The sequence below is a fragment of the Chiloscyllium plagiosum genome, chromosome 2 (assembly GCF_004010195.1).
Source record: "Chiloscyllium plagiosum isolate BGI_BamShark_2017 chromosome 2, ASM401019v2, whole genome shotgun sequence".
Taxonomy (NCBI): domain Eukaryota; kingdom Metazoa; phylum Chordata; class Chondrichthyes; order Orectolobiformes; family Hemiscylliidae; genus Chiloscyllium; species Chiloscyllium plagiosum.
The window spans coordinates 10688513-10696869 of NC_057711.1; the positions used below are offsets into that span (position 1 = coordinate 10688513).

Sequence of the window (8357 nt, forward strand, 5' to 3'; positions counted from 1 at the left end):
GTTGTGGGAAGGTTTGAAAAGTGTTGGTGGAGTTTCGTGGGTGTAGGGTTGAGAATATGTGGTGGGGAGTGGGGGGAGGGTGTGATTGCCGCGGGGGCGGGGGGTGGGAGGGGGTTCTGTCCCGGACCCGGTGTGCTGGGGCTGGGGCTGGGGCTGAGGTGGGGGGATGGTTTCACACACGGGGCACTGCCTGCTCCCTCAGCCCGTCATACGTACATACATACATACATATACATATATATACATACACTCACCGTTTCCAAGGAGACAGCCCACTCCCGGAGACCGACAACGTCCCACCACGCGCCAGGCCCAGACCGGCCTCGTGTCAAAGGTCCCAACCCCAGCGCGACCTTACGTCACCGCGCCAAGTATTTCCGCTCGCTGGCTGTGCCGATTGGAGGGCCGCCATCTTTAATGCTGGCACGCCTGAAGCTGTTGGCTGCCTTGGTCTGAGTTCCTCACATGTAGAGCAACAATAACTTAATCTTTATATAAAACACCTTTAACTTCAGTAAAACATCCAAAAACGCACTTACTCGGAGCATTATCACACACTATTGAAATTCAGTTATATAAGATGGTTAAATAGTTTTTTTATATATATTCTCCCGCATAGGTGTGGCTTAAGGGGCTGCCCCTTGTTAGTTGTCCCCCTTGAGAAGTTTGTGGTGAGCTGCCTTCCTGAACTGCTGCAGTTCAAGTGCCTTGGGTAGACCCACAATGTTGTTAGGGAGGGAATTCCAGGTTTTGACCCAGCAACTGTGAAGGAACAGTGATGTATTTCCAAGTCAGGGTGGTGTGTGGCTTGGAGGGGAAATTGTAGGTGATGGTGTTCCCATGCATGTGCTGTCCTTCTCCCTCTTGTTGGTACTAGTTTGGAAGGTGCTATTGAGGGAGACTTGATGAATTAATGATGACCAGAATCTTAGTCAAAAGTAGATTAAAAGGGAATTTATTACCTAGGACCTAGATCCTGCAACAAATAGAATCAGAGGTGCAAGAGGCCAGATTTAGAGAACTGTTGGAGGTATTTCAAAATTCATGTGTTCAATCCTCCCTCAAAATTGTTGCATTTTGATTTAAAGATTTTAATGATCCACTTGAACAAAACAGAATCATGAAATGATTAGGTGTGATGAATATGAGAGAGGAAAAAAAAGAGTTTGGGAGGAAAAAACAGAAACATTTTGTCAGTGTAAAACAGGTGGTCAGGTTTTTATCACATTGCTGTTTGTGTGAGCTTGCTCAGCTCAAATTCCCATGATATTTTCTATAATGACAACTTAAACATTATTCTTTTGTTTAAGAAGGGCAACAGAGATAATCCAGGAAATTACAGGTAGCAAAACTATTGGAGAAGATCCCTCACATTTAGAAATATATGAACTTATCAGTGATAGACAACATGGCTTTGTGCAGGGAAGGTCATGTCACACAAACCTGATTGAGGTTTTTGTAGATGTGACAAAGATGATTGATGAGGGCATGGCGATGGATGTTGTCTGTATGGAATTTAACAAAATCTTTGACAAGGCCCCTCATGGCAGGCTGATTTAGAAGGTAAAGTCACATGGGATTCACAGTGAGCGAGTAAGATGAATATAGAACTGGTTTTGCCATAGAAGACAGAGTAGAGGTGGAAGGGTGTTTTTTTGACTGGAGGCCTGTGACAAGCAGTGTTCTGCAGGAATCAATGCTGGGAACCCTGTTGTTTGTAATGTACATAAATTATTTGGAGGAGAATAGAGGTGGTCTAATTAATAAGTTTGTGGATGATACAAAGATTGGGGGAAGCTCTGGATAGTGAGGAGTGCTACCGGAGGGGACAGCATGATATAAGTAGGCTGGACAGTTGTGCAGAGAAATGGCAGATGGGGTTTAATTGGGACAAAGTGATGCATTTTGGAAAGTACAGAGAAACCTCGATTATCCTGCATTTGATTATCCAAATTTCCGATTATCCGGCAAGATCGCAAAGTTCCCGATGCTTGGTTAACCTATGTTATCTGGCATTCAATTAACCAATCGAAATTCTCCCCACCCGTGTCATTCGGATAATCAAGTAAATGGCAGAACCTTGAGCAGCATCAATATACAGAAAGATATAGGCATGTAGATCCACACTTCCTTGAAAGTGGCAACACAAGTGAGTAAGGTGGTCAAGAAGGTATCTGGCATGCTTGCCTTCATGAGTCAGGGCATAGAGTATAAAAACTGGCAGGTCATGTTGCAGGTGTATAAAACTTTGATTAGGCCTCATTTGGAATATTGCATACAGTTCTGGATGCCATATGACCAGAAGAATGTTGAGGATTTGGAGAGGAGACAGAAATGGTCTGGTTGAAAGGTATTAGCTATGTGGAAAGATTGGACAAATTTTGTTTGTTTTCAGTTGAACATTGAAGGATGAGGGGAAACCTGATAGAAGTTTATAAATTATGAGAGACGTGGATAGTTGGCGATTTTTCCCAGGGTAGAAATGTCTATTACTTAGAGACATAAGTTTAAGGTAAAAGGAGGAATGTTTAAAGGAGAGGCAAGATTTTTACACAGAGGGTGGTAAGTTCCTGGAATGGGCTGCCAGAGGAGGTGGTGGAAGCAGGTGCAACGTTTAAGAGGCATCTTGACAGGGACATGAGTAGCCAGTGAATAGAGGAATACAGATCAGGGTGAGGTAGTAAGTTTTTAGTTTCGAAAGGCATCTTGTGTTAACGAGCCTTGGTGGGCTGAAGGGCCTGTTCCTGTGTTGTATTGTTCTTTAAAATGTATTTTATTGACTATAAGCTCTTTGAGGCCACCTTGACTAAATTCTACAGCAAGATAGCTACAGCTAAGATGGTGGTGGAGTGAGGTTCCTAAGCCAGATTCCGTCCACACTGTCGGTTTCTTTCCTTTTTTCTCTTTTCATGTTTTTGTTTCTTTGTCTTCTTTCATTTTTCTCTTTACTTAACTCCAATCCTCGGATAGCATCAGTGGTGAAGAGTTGAGCCAGCACAGATTTGAGGGACTCCCAGCCTTGAGGAAGCCCAGGAGAAAGTGAGGGGTCCTTGAAGAAGGAGGCCATCTGTGTTGTACGTATTTTGAACTGTGTTGTACGTATGAGGAAGCCCAGTGCAGACTCCCAGCCTCGAGGAAGCACAGCATGGACTCCCACCTCAAAGCCCAATGCAGACTCCTAGCTTCAAGGTGAAGCCCAGCTTGGACTCCTTGCTTTAGATCTTTAGGACTGTAATGCTGAACTTTTACTTTTATTTTTTATTTTTCTAATTTATATGTAAGATTTTGCACCAGGTATCTTTGTACCTAGGATGGTGCCAGAAATGGGGATAGTGTGTGGCTGAGTGGGATGCTCTTTGGAGGGTCAGTATGGATGTGATGGGCTGAATGGCCTGCTTCCACGTTGTAGGGACTCTATGAAGCCAGCTTGCTTGTACGGGGGTAAATTGGGATGATTTAAAGGAAAGCTTGATAGACGCATGACGGAAGAGGATAATAAACTGTTTGGACAAAATGAAAAGGAATGAAATAAAGTGCAGAAGAAACTCAACAGGTCTGGCACTATCCAGGACAAAATAGCCCCTCGATGGGCACCTCATCCGTCATCTTTAACAGTCACTTCCTTCTCCACTGACTCAGAATGGCAGCACCATCTACAAGATGCACTGCAGTAACCCTCCAAGACCCCTTCGACAGCATGTTCCAAACCCAGGATCTCTAAGAGGACAAGGGTTGCAAGGGCATGGAAACACCACCAGTTGCAAGTACCCCCTACAAGTGACACATATTTTAATTTGGGATTGTATCACCATTCCTTTGACTCATTGTCACTGGGTCAAAATGCCGAACTCCCTCCTGAACAGCACTGTGGATGTCTGTATGTTAAACAGAATGCAGCTGTTCCAGTTTATCACCACCATCTTAAGGGCAGTTAGGATGGATAATAAATCCTGGCCTAGCCAGTGACACCCACATCCCATGAATAAGTATAAAATAATTGCACAGAGAGGAAAAAAATAATTTGAGTCCAGTGTGACTCCTCTTTGGGATGTGTGGAGGCCTAGAGCAGTCAGATCCAGTGACCTGTTCCCGTGCTGCTAATTCTGGGTAACTTGGTGACTCCCAGCCTTGTGAGGTTTTTCCTTTTACTGAAAGGAAAATCAAAATGCACAGAAAGTGTATGAAAGAGTTTTAATTAAATCGACTGCATTCATTGTAATCCCACACATTAGAGTCCTAGAGTTTTATAGCACAGAAAGAAGCCCTTCAACCCATCATATTCATGTCACCCCTCAGCCTCTGACGTTCCAAGGAAAAAAGCCCCAGCTTATTCAGTTATAATTTTATGGGTTTCTGCGGGATCTCCCGCATTCTTCTGAACTCCAGTGAATACAATCTTAACCAATTTAATTCCTCTTTATACATGAGTTCTACCGTGTCGAGAATCAGTCTGAAAAACCTTCATTGCACTCCCACTAGAGTCAGAACATCCTTCCTCAGGTTTCCTCCAGGTACTCCAGTTTCCCCCCACAGTCTAAAGATGTGCAAGTCAGGTGAATTGGCCATGCTAAATTGCTCATAGTGTTAGGTGTATTAGTCAGGGAAATGGGTCTGGGTGGGTTACTCTTTGGAGGGTCGGTGTGGACTGGTTGGGCCGAAGGGCCTGTTTCCACATTATAGGGAATCTAATCTAATCTAAAAAAAATTCCCTGATATTTATCAAGTACTTATCTATTCCAGTGCCCTCTTCCAGCATTTTGTCTGTAGCTTTGCATGTTATGGCATTTCAAGTGTGCATCTAAATACTTTTTAAATGTTGTAAGGGTTCTCACCTTTAACACCCTTGTAGTGAATTTGAAATACCTCCCACCATCCGGGTGAAAGTATATTTTCTTAAATCCTCGATAAACCTCCTGCTGCTCATCTTAAAGCAATGCCCCTGATTATTGACCTCTCCACTATGAGCAAAGGTATCCATACCCCTGTAAATACAGATGCCCCTTAACTTTCTCTGCTCTCGGGAAAACAATTCCAGCCTATCTAGGCTGTCTTCATAGCTGAACCGCTCCAGGCTCGGCAAGATTCTGTCAGTTTTGGTCTCCTTATCTGAGGAAGGATGTTCTGACTCTAGTGGGAGTGCAATGAAGGTTTTTCAGACTGATTCTCGACATGGTAGAACTCATATATAAAGAGAAATTAAATTGATTAGGATTGTATTCACTGGAGTTCAGAAGAATGCGAGAGTTCCCGCAGAAATCCATACAATTCTAACTGAATAAGCTGGGGCTTTTTTCCTTGGAGCGTCAGAGGCTGAGGGGTGACATTATATAAGTTTATAAATTCATCAGGGGCATGGATGGGGTGCATAGCCAAGGGCATGGATGGGGTGCATAGCCAAGGGTAGGGAAGGCAGTTGAACTCAGGGCTTGGTTAGGAACATGGGACTGGGATATCATAGCAATTTCCCAGGGTAGGGAAATCCAAAACTAGAGAGCCTAGATTTAAGGTGAGAGGGCTAAGCTTTTAAAAAAGGACTTAAAGGCAACTTTTTCACACAGAGGGTGGTGCATGTATGGAATGAGCTGCCAGCAGGAGCGGTGGAGGTCGGTACAACATTTCACACAGTCATAGAGAAATACAGCATGGAAACAGACCCTTCTGTCGAATGAGTTCATGCCGACCAGATATCCAAACCTAATCTCCCATTTACCAGCACCTGGCCCATATGCCTTTAAACCCATTAATATACCCATCCAGATGTCTTTTAAATGCTGCAATTGTACCACTTCCTCTGGTAGCTCATTCCATACACGTACCACCCTCTATGTGAAAAATTGGCCCCTTAGGTCCATGTTATATCTTTCTCCCTCACCCTAAACCCATGCCCTCTAGTTCCGGACTCCCCCATCCCAGGGAAAAGACTTTGTCTATTTATCCTATCCATGCCCCTCATGATATTATAACTCTCTATAAGGTCACCCCTCAGCCTCCAACGATCCAGGGAAAACAGCCCCAGCCTATTCAACCTCTCCCTATAGCTCAAATCCTCCAACCCTGGCAACATCCTTTAAAGGAGGAGGAGAAAGTGAGGACTGCAGATGCTGGAGATCAGAGTCGAAAGTGTGTTGCTGGAAAAGCACAGCAGGTCAGGCAGCATCCGAGGGGCAGGAGAATTGATGTTTCGGGCATAAGCCCTTCATCTGATTCCTGATAAAGGGATTATGCCCGAAATATCGATTCGCCTGCTCCTGGGATGCTGCCTGACCTGCTATGCTTTTCCAGCAACACACTCTCCGTAACATCCTTGGAAATTTTTTCTGAACCCTTTCAAGTTTCACAACATCTTTTTGATAGGAAAGAGACCAGAATTGCACGTAATATTCCATGTAGCTGTAACATGACCTCCCAACTCCTGTACTCAATGTTCTGACCAATAAAGGAAAGCATGCCAAATACCTTCTTCATTATCCTATCTACCTGCTACTCCACTTTCAAGAAACTATGAACCTGCACTCCAAGGTCTCTTTGTTCAGCAACACTCCCTCAGACCTTACCATTAAGTATATAAGTCCTGCTCCGATTTGCTTTTCCAAAATGCAGCACCTCACATTTATCTAAATTAAACACCATCTGCCACTCCTCAAAACATTGGCCCATCTGATCAAGATCCCAGTGTACTTCAATGTCCAAGGCACCTTCAATTTTGGTGTAATCTGCAAACTTACTAACCATACCTCCTATGTTCATTTTCAAATCATTTATATAAATGATGAAAAGTAGTGGACCCAGCACCGATACTTGTGGTACTCCACTGGTCACAGGCCTCCAGTCTGAAAAACAACTCTCCACCACCACCCTCAGTCTTCTACCTTTGAGGCAGGTCTGTATCCAAATGGCTAGTTCTCCCTGTATTCCATAATATCTAACATTGCAAACTAGTATCCCATGAGGAACCTTGTCAAACGCCTTACTGAAGTCCATGTAGATCACATCCACTGCTCTGCCCTCACAAATCCTGTTTGTTACTTCTTCAAAAAACTCAATCAAGTTTGTGAGACATGATTTCCCATGTACAAAGCCAAGTTGACTATCCCTAATCAGTCCTTGCCTTTCCAAATACATGTACATCCTGTCCCTTAGGATTCCCTCCAACAACTTGCCCACAGCCGATGTCAGACTCACCGGTCTATAGTTCCCTGGCTTTTCCTTGTCACCTTTCTTAAATAGTGGCATCATGTTAGCAAACCTCCAGTCTTCTGGCACCTCACCTGTGACTATCAGTGATACAAATATCTCAGCAAGGGACCCAGCAATCACTTCTCCAGCTTCACACAGAGTTCTCAGGTACACTGTACAGGTCCTGAGGATTTATCCACTTTTATGCGTTTCAAGCATCCAACACCACCACCTCTGTAAAATGGACAATTTTCAAGATGTCACCATCTATTTTCCTACATTCTATATCTTCCATGTCCTTCTCCACAGTACATGTTTAGTATCTCCCCCATCTCCAGTGGCTCGATACATAGGCCAAAGGCATCTGGGTGGATATATGAATAGGAAGGGTTTGGAGGGATATGGGCCAAATGCTGGCAAATGGGAATAGGTTTATTTTGGATATCTGGCCAGCATGGATGAGTTGAACTGAAGGGCCTGTTTCCATGCTGTACAAATCTATGACTAGACGGGTTAAATGCAAGATGAATGTTAGAGGGACGGACAGGCGATTCTGTGGGCATGGGTGAGACTCTCGGATGGTTTGTTGCCTCCCGGGTGCCAGGGTCCGAGATGTCTCGGACCGTGTCTTCAGAATCCTCCTTTCTTGCCCCCTTTTCTATCCCTCCTATAACATTTGTATCCTGGAATATTAAGCTGCCACTCCTGTCCATCCCTGAGCAATGTTTCTGTAATTGCTATGATATCCCAGTCCCATGTTCCTAACCAAGCCCTGAGTTCAACTGCCTTCCCTGTTAGACCAGTTACAAGTGGAGTTCCGCAGGGATCAGTTCTGGGTCCTCTGCTGTTCGTAATTTTTATTAATGACTTGGATGAGGGAGTCGAAGGGTGGGTCAGTAAATTTGCAGATGATACGAAGATTGGTGGAGTTGTGGATAGTGAGGAGGGCTCTTGTCGGCTGCAAAGGGACTTGGATATGATGCAGAGCTGGGCTGAAGAGTGGCAGATGGAGTTCAACCCTGCCAAGTGTGAGGTTGTCCATTTTGGAAAGACAAATAAGAATGCGGAATACAGGGTTAACGATAGGGTTCTTAGTGAGGTGGAGGAACAGAGAGATCTTGGGGTCTATGTTCATAGGTCTTTGAAAGTTGCCACTCAGGTGGATAGAGCTCGTAAGAAGG

General features: G+C 44.3%; 1 protein-coding gene across 2 annotated transcripts in view; it reads right to left on the reverse strand.

The window, feature by feature from the left end:
* Nucleotides 1–361, reverse strand: part of nop14 (NOP14 nucleolar protein homolog (yeast)) — a 55088-nt gene extending 54727 nt beyond the window's left edge. The window contains exon 1 of one of the 2 annotated variants that reach the window (XM_043703789.1): nucleotides 255–361. The gene's annotated coding sequence lies outside the window, so the exon portion shown is untranslated. Of the gene's footprint in view, nucleotides 1–248 lie in introns of both variants that reach the window. The other variant, XM_043703795.1, reaches the window with a different exon arrangement.
* Nucleotides 362–8357: the final 7996 nt, after the last annotated feature.